Source organism: Mytilus californianus, unplaced genomic scaffold (assembly GCF_021869535.1).
Source record: "Mytilus californianus isolate M0D057914Y unplaced genomic scaffold, xbMytCali1.0.p SCAF_13, whole genome shotgun sequence".
Lineage (NCBI taxonomy): Eukaryota > Metazoa > Mollusca > Bivalvia > Mytilida > Mytilidae > Mytilus > Mytilus californianus.
The window spans coordinates 24281316-24301659 of record NW_026262615.1 but is presented as its reverse complement, the minus strand read 5'-3'; the positions used below and the strand labels follow the sequence as shown (position 1 = coordinate 24301659).

General features: G+C 32.7%; 1 protein-coding gene and 1 long non-coding RNA gene across 6 annotated transcripts in view; one reads left to right on the top strand and one right to left on the bottom strand.

Moving 5' to 3' along the window:
* LOC127723398 (transmembrane protein 241-like) overlaps positions 1-20344 on the top strand; it is a 62913-nt gene that overhangs the window by 4653 nt on the left and 37916 nt on the right. The gene's annotated exons all lie outside the window — the stretch shown is intronic.
* On the bottom strand, positions 459-9545 carry LOC127723399 (uncharacterized). The gene is made up of 3 exons (XR_007992065.1): positions 9339-9545; positions 4754-4838; positions 459-794 (listed from the first exon to the last, which is right to left on the bottom strand). It is a non-coding gene; the product is annotated as an uncharacterized LOC127723399 (long non-coding RNA).

Sequence of the window (20344 nt, the reverse complement as noted above, 5' to 3'; positions counted from 1 at the left end):
TCTGGATGGTACTGTATTGTTGTCTAGATTGTCTTTTATCCTTGTAATGGTTTCTGGATGGTACGGTATGATTGTCTTGAGTCTTTTATCCTTGTAATAGTTTCTGGATGGTACTGTATTATTGTCTAGATATTATTTCTGTCCTTGCAAAGGTTTCTGGATGGTACTGTATGAATGTCTTGAGTCTTTTATCCTTGTAATGGTTTCTAGATGGTACTGTATTATTGTCTAGATATTATCTCTGTCCTTGCAAAGGTTTCTGGATGGTACTGTATGAATGTCTTGAGTCTTTTATCCTTGTAATGGTTTCTGGATGGTACTGTATTGTTGTCTAGATTGTCTTTTATCTTTGTAATAGTTTCTGGATGGTACTGTATGATTGTCTTGTCTTTTATCCTTGTAATGGTTTCTAGATGGTACTGTATTATTGTCTAGATATTATCTCTGTCTTTGCAAAGGTTTCTGGATGGTACTGTATGAATGTCTTGAGTCTTTTATCCTTGTAATGGTTTCTAGATGGTACTGTATTGTTGTCTAGATTGTCTTTTATCTTTGTAATAGTTTCTGGATGGTACTGTATTGTTGTCTAGATTGTCTTTTATCCTTGTAATGGTTTCTGGATGGTACTGTATGATTGTCTTGAGTCTTTTATCCTTGTAATGGTTTCTAGATGGTACTGTATTATTGTCTAGATATTATCTCTGTCCTTGCAAAGGTTTCTGGATGGTACTGTATTGTTGTCTAGATTGTCTTTTATCCTTGTAATGGTGAGCGATGATTGTCTTTTTATTTTCCTTTAAAATAAACAAAAAATCGTTTGCTTTACGTATTGATTCAGATTCAGACAGTTATCTGTATAAAACAAGTGGAAATTGTGTGACCAAACTTGAGATGGCAGTTTTGTATCATAAACTTATTTAATGGAGCCTTCTACTTGTTGTACATGTTGTATAGTTTCTAATAATTATCATATCTGATGTAACTGGTGCATATTTTGCTATATGATCAAGATACATTATAATATTATTAACATATATCATATAAACATGATGAAGTACTGGATTGGGGTCCTAGGTTTTTTTTTAGACCATTTTCTCTAGTATGCTTTATTTATTTTGTCCATTATTCTCTATTATTTTTTTAATATTTTTCTCTCTTTTCAAATTTTTTTCTATTCTTTATTTTTTTTATGTCCTTAACTTTATTCTGCACATTTTGTCCATTTTCTATTCTCTGTAAACCCCATCCAGACCTTCATCCATAGGGCCTGGCACAGCTTTATTAAGTTGTATCATCAACATGTGAGGTTGACCATTATTTGATTATTATCAATATATCTACTTGGTCATTTGCAGAGTTTTTTGGTGTATAGTTGTTACATACCTAGTAAGGGAAATAACCCAACAATATTTTGAATATTTACATAGATTTAATGAAGTTAATCTGTTGCAGAATAATTACAAACAACTTTTCCTTGTTGGATATTTGATTAATTTTTATACGACCGCAAAAAAATTTTGCGGTCGTATATTGGTATGATGTTGGCGTCGTCGTCGTTGTCGTCGTCGTCGTCGTCAAAAGACACATTGGTTTTCGCACTCTAACTTTAGTTTAAGTAAATGGATCTCTTTGAAATTTTACCATAAGGTTCAATACCACAAAAGGAAGGTGGGGATTGATTTTGGGGGTTATGGTACCAACAGTTAAGGAATTAGGGGCCAAAAAGGGGCCAAAAATAAGCATTTTCTAGTTTCCAGACAATAACTGTGAAACGGTGTATGGATCTCTCTGAAATTATACTACAAGTTTCCATACCACAAAGGGATGGTTAGGATTTGCTTTGGGGGGTTATGGCTCAAACCGTTTAGGAATTAGGGGCAAAAAAGGGGGAAAAACAAGGTTGTCCTGGTTAATGGACAAATACTTTAGTACAAAACATAATTTAAAGCAGTGTAAGGGAGATAAATCAAATACATCATTGAAATTATCTCCCTTACACTGCTTTTAAATTATGTATAAAGTAATGGTTAATGAACAATTAAGATAATTTAAAACAGTGTAAGGGAGGTAATCCAAATACAACGTTTTGGTTACTTCCCTTACACTGCTTTTAAATTATGTTTAAAGAAATGCATATTTATAAAGGAAGACCAGTAAAAATATCTGCAAATGTTGCATCTTTTTTTTTTACAAAAAAATCCATATGAAAGATTTGACACTATATTTTAAATTCTATCATAAAATAGATTAAGTTAGCACTATGGTAAATTTAAATGGGTAATTATGGTTGCAAACTCCATTGGAAATTTGAATTGAGATTATGACCATATCTTGAGGGAAAGAATTTTTTGGGGGAAAAAAGGGGGGGGGGGGAGAAATTGTGGGGGGTCAATTTTTCTCATTTCAGATTTCAGAAATTAAAAAGAATTATTCTTCAAATATTATTTTTTTTTTCTTCAAATTTCAAATATTGAAAAATTTCAAGAAGTAATCTTTAATTGCACAGTATGGCGCATTAGATTTGTCAAATCTTTGACCACATTTATTTATTTGTTATGCCGAATCTAACCGTGTATTTAGATTTTTAATTTTGGGTCCAGTTTTCAAATTGGTCTACATTAAGGTCCAAAGGGTCCAACATTAAACTTTGTTTGATTTTGACAAAAATTGAATATACAGGGTTCTTTGATATGCTGAATTTAAACATGTATTTAGATTTTTGATTTTTGGCCCACTTTTCAAGTTGGTCCAAATTGGGGTCCAAAATTAAACTTTGTTTGATTTCATCAAAAAATGAACTATTGGGGTTCTTTGATATGCCAAATCTAACCGTATATTTAGATTTTTAATTTTGGGTCCAGTTTTCAAATTGGTCTACATTAAGGTCCAAAGGGTCCAAAATTAAACTTTGTTTGATTTTAACAAAAATTGAATATATGGGGTTCTTTGATATGCTGAATCTAAACATGTATGTAGATTTTTGATTTTTGGCCCAGTTTTCAAGTTGGTCCAAATTGGGGTCCAAAATTAAACTTTGTTTTATTTCAACAAAAATTGAATATATGGGGTTCTTTGATATGCTGAATCGAACCATGTATTTAGATTTTTTATTTGTGGACCCCGCTATCAAATTTGTTCATATTGAGGTCAAAAGGGTCCAAAATTAAACTTTGTTTGATTTCATAAAAAACTGAATTATTGGGGTTCTTTGATATGCCAAATCTAACCGTGTATTTAGAATTTTAATTTTGGGTCCTGTTTTTTAAATTGGTCTACATTAAGGTCCAAAGGGTCCAAAATTAAACTTAGTTTGATTTTAACAAAAAATGAATTCTTGGGGTTCTTTGATATGCTGAATCTAAACATGTGTTTAGATTTTTGATTATGGGCCCAGTTTTCAAGTTTGTCCAAGTTGGGGTCCAAAATAAAACTTTGTTTGATTTCAACAAAAATTGAATATATGGGGTTCTTTGATATGCTGAATCTAAACATGTATTTAGATTTTAGATTTTGGGCCCAGTTTTCAAGTTGGTCCAAATTGGGGTCCAAAATTAAACTTTGTTTGATTTCAACAAAAATTGAATATATGGGGTTCTTTGATATGCTGAATTGAACCATGTAATTAGATTTTTTATTTGTGGGCCCGCTATCAAATTGGTTCATATTGAGGTCAAAAGGGTCCAAAATTAAACTTTTTTTGATTTCATCAAAAATTGAATTATTGGGGTTCTTTGATATGCCAAATCTAACTACGTTTTTAGATTTTTAATTTTGGGTCCCATTTTTTAAATTGGTCTACATTAAGGTCCAAAGGGTCCTAAATTAAAGTTAGTTTGATTTTAACAAAAATTGAATTCTTGGGGTTCTTTGATATGCTGAATCTAAACATGTGTTTAGATTTTTGATTATGGGCCTAGTTTTCAAGTTGGTCCAAGTTGGGGTCCAAAATTAAACTTTTTTTTATTTCAACAAAAATTGAATATATGAGGTTCTTTGATATGCTGAATCTAACCATGTATTTAGATTTTTTATTTGTGAGCCCCACTACCAAATTGGTTCATATTGAGGTCAAAGGGTCCAAAATTAAACTTTGTTTGATTTCATCAAAAATTGAATTATTGGGGATCTTTGATATTCCAAATCTAACCGTGTATTTAGATTTTTAATTTTGGGTCCCGTTTTTTAAATTGGTCTACATTAAGGTCCAAAGGGTCCTAAATTAAAGTTAGTTTGATTTTAACAAAAATTTAATTCTTGGGGTTCTTTGATATGCTGAATCTAAACATGTGTTTAGATTTTTGATTATGGGCCCAGTTTTCAAGTTTGTATAAGTTGGGGTCCAAAATTAAACTTTGTTTGATTTCAACAAAAATTGAATATATGGGGTTCTTTGATATGCTGAATTTAACCATGTATTTTGATTTTGGACATTGGACCATAATAGGTAAATTAAAAAAAATCAAGTTCTTAGACCACATTCTTTCTGTGTCAGAAACCTATGCTGTGTCAAATATTTAATCACAATCCAAATTCAGAGCTGTATCAAGCTTGAATGTTGTGTCCATACTTGCCCCAACTGTTCAGGGTTCAACCTCTGCGGTCGTATCAAGCTGCGCCCAGCGAAGCATTTTATTGTATATATATATGTAATGTTTTCATAGAATGATATATTTAGAATTATTTGAAATCAGGAAATATTTATCATAGCTATACTTAAGTAAGTGTAAGTTAAAGTGAAAGGCGTTCTACTTACAAGGATTTTCCAAACTTTATTAAGTACAAGTGTAGTGATGTAATTTCCTCTCACAGAAGTATGAACTTGGAAATATTTCTTGTTGCTGAAACAGGAAGATAACATTGATTTAGTAACACATCTTAAATATATGTAATTGTCATGATTGCATGTTCATTTAGTAACATGTAATATTTATATTTAAAGATAAGGGGATGCCAATGATGAGAAAACTAGTTATCAGATCATTTCATTTCGTTTGTTTGCTAAATCAGTTATAGGCAAATATTTCTTATTAGAAATTATGTATTGAACAGGTAGTAATCCATTAAAAACATGAAATAAATGATAACACTTTTATATCCTAAATCGCACATCAGTAGATTCTTTCAAATCACCGATCTCAAAACATCAATATTAAATTCAGCTATTCACCTCAAACTTACAATGACTTAATTATTGTACATTCGTAATATTAAATTTTTTTTCCATTTTTGTCGAGCCTTCGACTTTAGTCGAAAAAGCGAGACATAGCGATCCTACATTCCGTCGGCGTCGTCGTCGCTGTCGTCGGCGGCGTCCACAAATATTCACTCTGTGGTTAAAGTTTTTGAAATTTTAATAACTTTCTTCAACTATCCTGGATTTCTACCAAACTTGGACAGAAGCTTGTTTATGATCATAAGATAGTATCCAGAAGTAAATTTTGTAAAAATAAAATTCCATTTTTTCCGTATTTTACTTATAAATGGACTTAGTTTTTCTGCCGGTAAATATTACATTCACTCTGTGGTTAAAGTTTTTAAAATTTTAATAACTTTCTTAAACTATCCTGGGTTTGTACCAAACTTGGACAGAAGCTTGTTTATGATCATAAGATAGTATCTAGAAGTAAATTTTGTAAAAAAATAAATCCATTTTTTCCTTATTTTACTTTTAAATGAACTTAGATTTTCTTCCAGGAAACAACACATTCACTCTGTGGTTAAAGTTTTTAAAATTTTAATAACTTTCTTATACTATTTTGGATTTGTACCAAACTTGGACAGAAGCTTGTTTATGATCAAAAGCTAGTATCTAGAAGGAAATTTTGTAAAAAAATAAATCCATTTTTTCCGTATTTTACTTTTAAATGGACTTAGATTTTCTGCCAGGAAACAACATATTCACTCTGTGGTTAAAGTTTTTAAAATTTTAATAACTTTCTTATACTATTTTGGATTTGTACCAAACTTGGACAGAAGCTTGTTTATGATCAAAAGCTAGTATCTAGAAGGAAATTTTGTAAAAAAATAAATCCATTTTTTCCGTATTTTACTTTTAAATGGACTTAGATTTTCTGCCAGGAAACAACATATTCACTCTGTGGTTAAAGTTTTTAAAATTTTAATAACTTTCTTATACTATTTTGGATTTGTACCAAACTTGGACAGAAGCTTGTTTATGATCAAATGCTAGTATCTAGAAGGAAATTTTGTTTTCTTCCAGTTAACATTACATTCAGTCTGCAGTTAAAGTTTTTAAACAGTTATTTTAAATCATAAACTATCCTGGAATTTTACCAAACTTAGACAGAAGCTTCTTACAATCAAAAGATAGTATCAAGAGGAATATTTTTATTGATTTACTTCCTCATTTTTGTTGAGTCTGCGATTAACAGAAAAAGTAGGCGAGACACAGGGTTCCGCGGAACCCTTACAAATTTTTTTTTTAAATTTGTATAAATCTTGTGAGTTCTACTCCTGTGACATAATCTTCAATTTGTTTAAGGCGGTCACTTATAATATGGTAGAAGTAGAAGAAGAAGAAGAAACTGCTAAGCCTTCTGGAACACCAGAGCTCACCCCTAGTTTTTTGTGGCTTGTGGGGCTAATGTTACTCAATCGTTATATATAATCATGTGATAAGTCAAGTTGATTTCACTTTATAATAACATGAAACTTTGTGTCATCACTTAATAATATGGATTCTTTTTTTTTTGTGGATTTTAGAAAATTGTATTTGGTTGATATTTGAAATCGTGGTTTGGCCAAAGTCAGTATACAAGCTTTAAAACATTTTCTTTGTAAAACATTTAAATTTAAGGTTAACCTCAGTTTTACATGCCCACAAATCAACGAAACTTGATATTCAACAAATAACAATGAATCCACAGTACCTTACTTAGATAAGTAAACTGAGTCTTCCATTTTGAAGATTTTCAGATTAGTCATTCCAGAGTAATAGAACTTTATCGTACAAAACAAGGCAATTTTTAATGTCTCATTGTAGCACAAATATGCCTTCACAAATCCTTTTAGACATTTTGACACATTGTTTTTTTCATTGAGTAACATGTTTTTAACGCTATGAAATACACACCGGTCATGTGTATGTTTAGATCGATCCAATATGTTTGCCCAGAGGTTAAGGCTGTTCACTCTACGGAATCGCCTGTGGTATACGTATGTATGGATCGACCCAACATGTGAGCATTCAAATAAAGACTGTCCACATCAAATCAATTTATCACTGATATAATCCATCATTGGGCACAGTCATGTTAAATCTATTCAAACATACAAATAGTTAATACCAGTGTGGATTCCCCCATAAAGTGATTAAATTTACATAATATGTACACGCTGTCACTGATCTCACGATTTTGGCTCAGCTGTTTTCTTTGTTTTGTAGTTTTTGTGGATTATTAGGGCCCGGCCTAGGGGCGGGTAGCCCTATAGTGATCAGTCTGTCCATCCATCTGTCCGTCCGTCCGTAACAAATTGTGTCCGCTCTATATCTAGAGAACCGTTATGATTTCATACTTTATACTTGACATGTATAATAACCAACACTAGAGGGTGTGTCATAATGTATGTACAACTTCCTAGGCCAAATATAACACTTTAACTAAAAAACATAAAATAAAATCACTCTCAGCACATAACGAGACTATGTAATAGCTTAAAAAAGTGCTTCATATCAGCTTATCCATACAAATATTTTACCACAAGTTATTTACAGCGGTGCCCACAGAGATGGCTCCCATCTCAGTGATGTCTAGTTGTTTGTCTTTTCTTATGTTTATTCTTTTTTTGCAATGACTATTGTCCGTCATTCTTCGACTTGTGGCTTTTGAATGCCCTGTTGATAGTTTCAAACTAGTTTAACCCTGCCACATTCTGTATGTGCCTGTAATTCAGTGGTTGTCGTTTGTTGCTGTATATCATATTTGTTTTTCGTTCATTATTTTGTACATAAATCAGGCCGTTAGTTTTCTCGTTTGAATCGTTTTACATTTGTCATTTCAGGGCCTTTTATAGCTGACTATGCGGTATGGGTTTAACTATTGTTGAAGACCGTACGCTGACCTATATTTGTTAATTTCTGTGTCATTTGGTCACTTTTAGAGATTTGTCTCATTGGCAAATGAATCATACCACATCTTCTTTTTTATACGCCTGTTTACGGGACGTATTATGGTACCCCTTTGTCGGTCTGTCCGTCTGTCCGTTTTTCGTCAACATGTCGGACATTAACTCAAAAACGCTTTAACCAATTTGCATAAATTTTTGGTGAATTGTTTGTCTATTGACGTGATCTCCCTTTCGTTTTTTATAACTTTTAGATTTTACGTTTCCGAGTCATGGGGTTTTATTCATTAAAAAAAGGGGGATTTTCCAGTTTTCAGACAATAACTCAAGAATGCTTTCACCAACTTGCAAGAAATTGTGGTAAATTGTTTATATCTATTGACATGAGCTCCCTTTTGATTTTTATATATTTTAGATTTTACGTTTCTGAGTTACAGGGTTTTTATTCTTAAAAAAAGGGGGATTTTCCAGTTTTCGGAAAAAAAAACCAAAAATGCTTTCATCAGTTCTGATGAAACTTTGGTGAATTGTTTATATCTATTGATGTAAGCTCCCTTTAGAATTTTATAAATTTTACATTTTACATTTCTCTTTTTCTGAGTTATGGGGTTTTATTCATTAAAAAAAGGGGGGATTTTCCAGTTTTCAGCCAATAACTCTAAAATGCTGTCAGCAATTCTCATGAAACTTTGGTGAACTGTTTATATCTATTGATGTAAGCTCCCTTTACATTTTCATAAATTTCTAATATGACATTGAGAATTAATTGAACTTTAATTGTTTATAGTCAGACAGCAGATTTACTAAGTATTGCGCAACAGCACAGTGTATTGCACAACAGCAAGAAATCTTTAATTGAATATAAATTCAATTCATATAACCAATTTCAATTTCTTTGACTACATTTATTCAGAAACCTATAATATGTCAAATATTTAATACAATCCAAATTCAAACCTGTATCAAGCTTGAGTATTGTGTCCATTTTTGCCCCAACTGTTCAGGGTTGGACCTCTGCGGGCGTATCCAGCTGCGCTCAGCGAAGCAGTTTATTTTATATTATCATACTTTAGTTTTGATTTTTAACTTATTTCTCTTTCCAAGGTTTCCCTTAACAGCATGTCGTTTTCAACTTACAGAATTCCTGCATATTAAAACAAACCAAGTAGGGTCCAATTGTATATCTTACCTGAATCAAAGTAGCTCTTAAATTTATTTGCTGTTTTTACTCATAACATATTTACTTTAACTACCTTCTAATCTAACTTCAGCCATTTACTCATTTGTTCCAAGTATATAAACTACAGGATCTTTCCAACTCCTACACAGAAAATGCTGCTTTTAAGATGAAATCATTGTATGGATAGGCAGACAAACTAAATTTCCAAATGTAGTGTCAGATTGATGAGAATACAATAACAAAATTCAACTGACATTAAAAGTACATATTTCCTTCCTTCAGGGAAAAAATTGATAATAGATGAAGGTCTGGATGGAGTTCCCTCATTTCTTCATTCTCTAACTTTTTAGACTATTTTTTCTTTTTTTTAAATTTATTTTGATCATGCTAGATCTTCTCTATTTTTTTTACATTTTAACACCCCATTATTTTGTATTCCTTTTTTTTTGGCCTATTTTTCTCTATTCTTTATTTCTTTAACCTTTGTTCTGCACTTTTTGTCCATTACGTGTATTCTTTATTCTGTAATCCCTGATCATCCAGACCCTCAGATTCTCTAGTTTTCCTTTGACATGACCGAAGTCATTTGAGTTGTTGTTAATTTCCCTTGGCCAATATGTTTGAGGGCAAACCGGTTGATTTTCTGAAAAAAGTCCTCATTTGATACATGTAATAGCAGCGATGAGTATTACAAGGCTTAAATGGATGAAAAGTTTAGTGGTCACTATACCAAATCTGTATTTGGTTGATTTGTGAAGGAAATTGTGCATTTTGCACTCCAACATGAACAGTCAGGAGTACTACTTAAACAAGTGATTTCAGAATCACTCCCTCGAGTGATTTTGGCTGTGAAATATTAAAAATTTTCACACAGACTTTTTAAAATCACTGAAACAAGTAATTTTAGAAGTTAAAATGTAATCACTTTAAAAAGTGTTTATAACATTTTCTTGATATTTTTCCTACAAGCTTGATTTTTTTATTGGTAAAAAGACAACAATTCCATTGAAAAAACAACTATGTATATGCAGAAATTGTCTTTTGTTTGATAAGCCTGACACTTTTACAGTTTTTTTAAAATATGCAAAAACTGGAATAGTTTGTAGATCAGGTCATAACCTTGAAGTAGATCATTCTAACTCTAAAGAAAACCAATCAGGTTACCTAATATTGTTGATCTTTGTCTGATAGTAAGAGTAGTTAATGAATATTTGATTACAGAAAAATTTCCAAGGGTACTTTTAAAAGCTTTAGCGCACTAACTTACTGCCCAAGCGCACTGGTGAAATTAATATACAAAGAAAAAGGGATAATTGATTTATGTAAGAAAATTATAGAAAAGATTGTGAAAATATGGAAAATCAATGAAATTAGCATTTGAAGATCAAAGAAAACACTAAAATCACTTAAATAGGTGATAACTGAATTTATCAAATCACTGAAATAAGTGATGATGAAATCACTTGTTTAAGTAGCACCCCTGACTGATGAAGGCAAAGACATACTTGTCTTTTGATTATTTTTGTTGTTGGGTTGCTGTCTCATTGAGGTATACCATAATGCCATTTATTTCCTTTTATTCATTTGTTGTCAGTTTTGGTCCTGAAACGTTAAGTGTTCATTGAATTCATAAAATGACATATTTCTTAAAGTGCCCGGAGCATTTTCAAAATTATCCTCTGTAACTGCTGAGCCAGTCTGGACTAAATTATCTGATTCTGCATGAGGGTCAGGGTTTATACATCAAATTGTTTCATTGTAGATATATGCTGTTTCATGTGTTTGAGAATAGCAATAATAATTATTTAATAACACCATTAGACATATTTATATAAAGTACATACATGTATATGATAAATTTTCCATGAATGAAACGAACAAGGAAAGTTTTTGAAGATAAATTTTGAAGAAAAAAAATATGAACCCTCCAAAAAAATTGGAAAAAAAAGATCCCCCCAAACTTTTTGAACCCCCTCCCCCTTGGAGTAATTACCCCCAAATAAATCCCAGCCTTCCCTTTGTGGAATTGAACCTTGTACAATTTTAGAGAGATGATCATACACTTAAACCCAAGTTACTGTCTGGAAACTAGAAAAATGCTTGTTTTTGGCCCCCTTTTTGCCCCTTATTCCTGAACCATTGGGGCAATTACCCCCAAACTCAATCCCAGCCTTCCCTTTGTGATATGGAACCTTGTCGGTACAATTTCTGAGAGATCCATACACTAACACACAAATTTTTCTTCAAAAATGTTCTTACAGGAAGTTATAACTTGAACTTTCATTTATTTATGTACATGTATTAATATAAAAATTTCTATTTTCTATATCCTAGTGCTGGTTACTATCAGCCTTAGACTCCCATTGATATGAGGGCTTTCACATGGTAGAGTTTTAATACAGGGGACAATTGGTAACTGACATTTGTTTGCCTAAGGGTTTATACTGGATAGAGAGCATACAGAAAAATTGTGATTAGCAAAAAAAAAACAATCGGCAGGACAAGATCTACAAATAAGTCATCATGGTCCTTATTACTCTTTATAGAAGACAGCAAAAAATTTTTTGCGTCGTAAAATGCTATGGTGTCGTCGTCGACGTCGTCCTAAGACGCATTTGGTTTCCGGACAATAACTTTAGTTTAAGTGAATGGATCTCTAAGAAATTTTACCAAAAGGTTCAATACCACAAAAGGAAGGTTGGGATTGATTTTAGGAATTAGGGGCCAAAAAGGGGCCAAAAACAAGCATTTTTGTAGTTCCGGACAATAATTTGTGTGTTAGTGTATGGATCTCTCAGAAATTGTACCACAAGGTTCCATATCACAAAGGGAAGGCTGGGATTGCACAATAGTAAGAAATATTCAAGTGCACAGTAATGCGCAATTGCACAGTATTGCACAATAGCACAGTATTGAGCAATAGCACAGTATTGCGCAATAGCAAGAAATCTTCAATTGCACTGTATTGGGCAATAGCAAGAAACCTTCAATTGCATAGTATTGCGCAATAGCAAGAAATCTTCAATTGAAAATAAATACAAATCTTTTAACCAATTTGAATGGGATTAATTTAAAATCTTTAATTTTTGGGGGTTCTAACCTTGTATTACTTTTTTGGATATTGGGCCCCATTTTTAAATTGGTCTACATTGAGGTCAAAAGGGTCCAAAATTAAACTTTGTTTGATTTCATCAAAAACTGAATTATTGCGGCTGTATGATATATGCTGAATCTTATTGTGCATTTAGATTTTTTATTTTGGGCCCTGTTTTCAAATTAGTCAATATTAAGGTTTGAAGGGTCTAAAATTGAACTTTGTTTGATTTCAACTAAAATTAAATTTTTGGTGTTTTTTATATGCTGAATCTAACCATGTTGTTAGATTTTGGATATCAGACCATTCTAGGTAATTAAATGTCCCATTTCAAATTTTTAAGATCTTTGACCACATTTATTTTGTGTAAGAAACCTATATTATGTCAAAAATTTGATCACAATCCAAATTCAGACAGTATCAAGCTTGAATTTTGTATCCAAACTTGCCCCAACTGTTCAGGGTTAGATCTCTGCGGTCGTATCTGGCTGCGCTCAGCGAAGCTTTTTTTTGCCCTTTAAAGACAATTTTTTTTATCAATTTTCCTGCTTTTATATGCAGAAAATAGGAAGAAACTGTTAACAGCAAACATGATCACCAGGAAAAGATCTACAAATGATCGAACCTGGCAAAATCATCATCAGATAATTCCTAAATAGAGGAGTTATTGCTCTTATTTGTCTAAAAAGACGATTTAAACCCATTTTTGTGTTTTTGCAGAAACTAAAGTATGGCCGGTAGATAGAGATAAACTGGAAGTAATAAAAATGTTCACCTTGTCAAGATCTACAAATAAGTTAATATTGTTGCAATTGTCATTTTACTACTTATAGGAGTAATTGCCCATGGAAGAGTATATTTACCACTTTTTGTGGGTTTTTTGGCAGAAACTATACATGCTATAGAAGATATAAAAATAAGAAGATGTGGTTTTTTTGCCAATGAGACAACTCTCCAACCGAGACCAAATGACGTAGAAGTTAACAACTATAGGTCACTGTACAGCCTTCAGCAATGAGCAAAACCTACACCGCATAATAAGCTATAAAAAGCACAAAAATGACAAATGTAAACAATTCAAACAAGAAAACTAACGGCCTGATTTATGTACAAATCAATGTGAATATAGCAAAATGGATCCTCAAGACAAGGTCTACAAATATATCAAATTGCCAAAATGGTCAGTCCACTTCTTTTATGATGTATTGCTCTTGAAAGACAATTTTACCTATTTATTGATATTTTGCTAGAGACTGTCATAAATATTCTTAATAATATTTATCAGCTTTATGCAAAAATGCCAGGTAACAGATACAGAGTCCTATATATGGAACTCTAATTTTGTTTGTCTTGTGGATAACTTATTCAAGCCTTTTCAAAATTATGTTGATTAATAACTAATCCAGTTGTTATAATCCTGAAATTTTGGTGCAGAATCAGTATCTATATTACTAAGATTTCATCAACTTGTCATAATTGAGATATTTGTCCTAAATTGGTCATTTCATGCAAAAGTTTTGGACAAAAAAGATAAGAGCAAAGGCTTTACCTAAAAAGATATTTGAAACACATTAACATCTTTGTAAAATATTAAAGCACATATATTTTGGATATAGTCTTTGTGCATATCTAAATTTGAATGACAAGATTTCAAAATGAGGCTTTTTGTGTAAGTTTTGAGCCAATTGCAAGAAGTTTGCAGAAGCCCTGCTGCTTATATGAAAGACAAAATTAAAAAAAAACAAATACTGAAATCAGACAGACTAATCACTACTAATGCTTTGTTATATTTTAACGATGCGTTATCATATTTTAATGACAGCGTTAGACTTAACGACAAGTTGAACAACCAGCCCCTGAAGGATAATTTTTAGAATATTTATAATTCTTTTCAAAGGCATTGGTCCAAACTAGTGGCCTTATCATACCCCCTACATTGAAATTTAACATATTGTATTGACACTGTTATTTATTGTGTTGAAGACCATAATTTGACTCTAGATGTCTTATAGTTTATTTGTACTTTTGAGTATCTATCTCACTTACACATATTCCACATCTTCGTTTATTGATTGTGTTTATAGCAAAATTCTAAAGAAATTGATAATGACTGTAGGCGGATCCAGGGGGGCTCCCCTTTCGTGGGAAAAATTTGGTTGATTATATAGGGAATCACTGAAGCATGACTGGAGCGGGCCCCCCCTTAGGTCAATTAAAAATCAGTCAATGAATAAAGGCAGAATTTATGACTCCACCTTAGCCTGCTGGTAGTTAAAAACCACATGTTTTTATACGACCGCAAAAATATTTTGCGGTCGTATATTGGTATGATGTTGGCAGCGTCATCGTTCAATACCACAAAAGGAAGGTGGGGATTGATTTTGGGGGTTATGGTACCAACAGTTAAGGAATAAGGGGCCAAAAAGGGGCCAAAAATAAGCATTTTTCTTGTTTCCAGACATAACTTGTGTGTTAGTGTATGGCTCTCTCTGAAATTGTACTGCAAGGTACCATACCACAAAGGGAAGGCTTGGATTGATTTTGGGGGTAATTGCCTCAAAATTTTAGGAATTAGGGGCTATAAAGGGGCAAAAAAACAAGCATTTTTCTAGTTTCAGGACAATAACTTGTGTGTAAGTGTATTGATCTTTATGAAATTGTACTACAAGGTTCCATATCACAAAGGGAAAGCTGGGTTTGAGTTTGGGGGTAATTGCCCAAAACGTTTTGGAATTTTGGGCCAAAAAGGGTCCAAAAAACAAGCATTTTTCTAGTTTCCAGACAATAACTTGTGTTCAAGTGTATGGATCTCTCTGAAATTGTACTGTAAGGTACCATACCAACAAGGGAAGGCTGGGATTGAGTTTGGGGGTGATGAATCATAAGGGGGTTCAAAAAATTTGGGGGGGGGGGGATTATTTCCTTTTTTATCTTTAAAATTTTCCATTTTAAATTGGTTATTTCTGATTTATATATAAAAGCAAATAATAATGATATGGTTTGATTAGGTAAATTAAAAATTTTTAAGTTCTTAGACCACATTCATTCTTTGTCAGAAACCTATGCTGTGTCAAATATTTAATTACAATCCAAATTCAGTGCTGTATCAAGCTTGAATGTTGTGTCCATACTTGCCCCAACTGTTCAGGGTTCGACCTCTGCGGTCGTATCAAGCTGCGCCCCAGCGGAGCATTTTATTTATTGATTGATGTGTTCCTGACTTCCCCAATATTCATGACTTGACTGCGGCTATACCATGTATACACTCAAGTCTTATTCTTATTTTAAAAAATTTCAAATCATTTAAAACATTGCAATGAGTAGAAAAAGAACCATACAACAACTAGATTGTAAGACTTGGAAACCTGATATTCCCACAGGTAGGATAAGTATCCTGTCATGTGTTTGGTTTAACAGGCCTTACTAGACATGCTAGAGACTGAAAATTTTATACCTGTTTCGTCTGAGATCTCACACTTCTCAAGTACGATAAATATCATGTCATATTTTTTGTAATCTCACTACAGACCAGACATCTTGTGTTTGTTTTCTAAGAATTCATACTCCTTCAGATAAGATAAATATTTTGTCATGTTTGTATGCCCCACCTATGATAGTAGAGGGGCATTATGTTTTTCGATCTGTGCATCCGTTCGTTCGTCCGTCCGTCCGTCTGTTCGTCCGTCTGTCCCCTTTCAGGTTAAAGTTTTTGGTCAAGGTAGTTTTTGATGAAGTTGAAGTCCAATCAACTTGAAACTTAGTACACATGTTCCCTATGATATGATCTTTCTAATTTTAATGCCAAATTAGAGTTATGACCCCAATTTCACGGTCCACTGAACATAGAAAAATGATAGTGCGAGTGGGCGTCCATGTACTATGGACACATTCTTGTTTAATTAAAGATGTCTCACTAGAGACTAGAAATCTTAAACTTGTTTTTTAGAAGATCTCAGTCCCTCAAATAGCTATATATAGGATGTCCTCTGATAATTTTGGTTTGACAAGCCTCACTAGATACTGAAAATTTGAAGGTTATTTGTATGAGATCTCACAGTCCCTGATATTGGATATCCTCTCTTGTTTTTGTTTTGACAGGCCTCACTTGAGACTAAAAATCGTAAAGTTGTTGGTATGTCACGTATCAGTCCCTCAAATAGGATATCAGCACAAGTATTTGCTTTGACAGCTGGACTCACTAGTGACTAGAAATTATAAAATTTGTTTTTTTGTACATCTCAGTCCCTAAAATAGGATATCATCTGACAGACCTTACTATTGACTAGAAATCTTAAGCTTGTTATTATGATATTTCACAGTCCCTCAGATAGGATATCTTCTTATATTTTTTGGTTTGACAGGCCACACTATACACTGAAAATCTTAAGCTTGTTTGTATTAGATCTCACAGTCTCCAAAATAGGATATCCTGTCATGTTTTGGTTAGACATGCCTCACTAGAGATTGGAAATCTTAAGCTTGTGAGTATGAGATCATATATAGTCCCTCAGAAAGGATATCCCCTCATGTTTTTGGTTTGACAGGCCACACTATAGACTGGAAATCGTAAGATTGTTTGTATGTGGTCTCAGTCCCTCAAATAGGATATCCTCTCCTGTTTTTTTGGTTTGACAGGCCATACTTTAGACTACAAATTGTAAGCTTATTTGTATGAGGTCTTAGTCCCTCAATTAGGATATCATCACAAATTATTTGGTTTGACAGGCCTTACTCGTGACTGGAAATCTTAAAACTAGTTTTTCAGAAATCTCAGTCTCTCAAATAGGATAACCTGTCATGTTTTTGGTAAGACAGGCCTCTTTAGAGACTAGAAATCTTAAGCTGGTTAGTATAAGATATCACAGTCTCTTCAATAGGATATCCTCTCATGTTTTTGGTTAGACAGGCCTCACTAGTGATTGGAAATTTTAAGCTTGTTAGTGTGAGATCTTATATTCCCTCCGATAGGATATCCCCTCATGTTTTTGGCTTGACAGGCCACACTAGAGTCTGGACATCTAAAGATGGGTTGTATGAGATCTCACAGCACCTCAGATATAAAATCTTCTCAAGTGTTTGGTTTGGTAGGCGTCACTAGTAACTGGAAATTTTAAGCTTGTTTTTTTCAGAGATAAGTCACTTAAATAGGATACCATCACAAGTAAATGGTTTTGACAGGCCTCACTAGTGACTTGACATCTTAAGCTTGTTTTTTCTGAGATCTGAATCCCTCAGATAGGATTACCTCTGATGTTTTTCGTTTGACAGGCCTCACAAGAAAATGTGTATTTAGATTTTTAATTTTGGGACCGATTTTCTAATTGGTCCACAATAAGGTCCCAAAGGGTCTATTACACTTAGTTTTATTTTAACTAAAATGGGGTTCTTTGATATGCTGAATCTAAACATGTATTTAGGTTTTTGATTTGAGCACTAATTTTCAAGTTTGTCTAAATCAGGTTCAAAATGAAACTTTGTTTGATGTCAACAAAAATTGAATATATGGAGTTCTTTGATAATCTAACTGTGTATTTAGGTTTTGTATTTTTGGGCCTTGTTATCAATTTGGTCCACATTAAGGTCAAAATGGTCCAAATTAAACTTCATCAAAAATTGAATTTTTGGGGTTCTATGATATGCTGATTCTAACCATATATTTAGATTTTTGATATTGGACCATAAAAGGTAAATGTCCAATTTCAAATTTTCAAGTTCTTAGACCACATTCATTCTGTGTCAGAAACCTATGCTGTGTCAAATATTAAATCACAATCCAAATTCAGAGCTGTATAAGCTTGAATGTTGTGTCCATCATGTCCATTCTTGCCCCAACTGATCAGGATTTAACCCCTGCTGTCAGATCAAGCTGCACCCTGTGGAGCATTTTATTGTTGATTATTTTTGTACATAAATCAGGGCTTTAGTTTTTTCGTTTGAATTGATTTACATTTGTCATTTCATGGCCTTTTATAGCTTGCTATGTGGTATGTGGTTTGCTCATTGTTGAAGGCTATACAGTGACCTATAATTGCTAACCTTCAACATCATTTTGGTCTCTGGTGAAGAATTGTCTCTTTGGCAATCATACTACATATCTTATTTCTATATGGAAGGGCTATAACTGCAAAGTACCATTAGAAAGAACAAGGAAGACACTTGCATCAAAGCTCACCTGCCAAGGTTAAATTAAATATAAAAATAGACTGAAATCGTCTACTTTTTAGCAGGTGTGGGTTTGCATATATATACATAAGTTTTTTAAGAATGCCTGATTTTCCTGAATTCTCTTGGGATCGAATGAGTTCAGTGATTAGTTGTGTTGATATCACTGGATATGTCTGTTATGCATATTTTATGCTACTACTTCACTTAAACACACACACCAGGATGTACTCATTCAGTAGTTGGAATCCAACGCAATCATAGGTTTGAACGTTGTTTTCAATTTAGACTTGTTTATATATATCATGTATATATACCACATAGAAAATTACTGTTATAAATCTTGTCCTTTGATGCCTTTAGCACCTTTTATCAGTTGAAGAATAATTTGACTTTAACAGTCCAAGACTTAGGTTATTCATTGTTAGGATTGCAGTCAGGGTGATTAAATGGTTTAGACTCCATGGAGCCTCGTGTTAACACCAGTTTTAATGTATTTTATTACTTGTTATCATGGTGATTTCAGGGAAGAGTTTAATATTCATGTGATAACTTTTATTCTAGTTAACAGAACTTTAACATGGTTAAGTTATTAGTACAAGGAATCTTTATATTATAGTCCCCTGCCGTCTGTCTGTCTGTCTATCCATCCATCAGTCCGATGCTTGAAGATATTGATTTGGTAATTGGTATACATGGTATACAGTTTTATCATGACAATTTACAGATCAATTTCGAATTTTGTTGAGGTCTGATCATTTTGTGCAGAGTTATGGTCCTTGAACTTAGAAAATTCACTCATATAATCAGTTTTCCTCACTTTTTTTGGTCATTCTTGAAAATATTGATTTGATAATTGGTATATAGTTTTATAATGACAAGTTACAGATCAAGTTTGAATTTTGTTCCGGTCTGATTATTTTGTGTAGAGTTATAGTCCTTGGATATAGAAAATTCACTTAAATAATCATTTTTCCACACTTGTTTTCATCATGTTTGAAGATATTGACTTGATATTTGTTATATAGTTATCACCATGACAAGTTATAGATCAAGTTAGCATTTCGTTCGAGTACAATGAATTTTTAACCGGTATTGGACTATGTATTGCCATGCAATACTCTCAGAATGCTTGTTAATGCTTGTTGTTGATTGTTTTGTACATAAATCAAGCTGTTAATTTTCTCATTTTAAATGTTTTACATTTGTCACTTCATGGCATGGCCTTATATAGCTTGGTATGAGGTATAGGATTTGCTCATCGTTGAAGGCTGTACAGTGACCTATAGTTGCTAACCTTCTACATCATTTCGTCTCTGGTGTAGAGTTGTCTCATTGGCAATCATACTACATGTCCTAATTTTTTTATGGAAGGGCTTCTGACGTAACTGCAAGGTACCATTTGAAAGACATAAGAACAAACTTACATCAAAATTGATATTGCAGGGTTAAATTGAAGTATAAAAACAGACTGACTGAAATTGTCCATTTTTATAGCAGGCAAGAAAATGCCTGTACCAAGTCAGGAATATGACAGTTGTTATCCATTCGTTTGATATGTTTGGGCTTTTGATTTTGCCATTTGCTTAGGGACTTTCCATTTGGAATTTTCCTCGGAGTTCAGTATTTTTGTTATTTTACTTTTTGCATATATATATATGTTTTCTAGTTTTTGAAAAACACCTTTATTTAGAGTTCTCTTGGGGTCCAAAGAGTTAGGTGATTAAGTGTGTTAATATATCATGTATATTGTCTGCTATGCATATTTTACAATTTAACGTCTCTTTAACACACACCTTAACTAACTCATTCAGTAGTTCAAT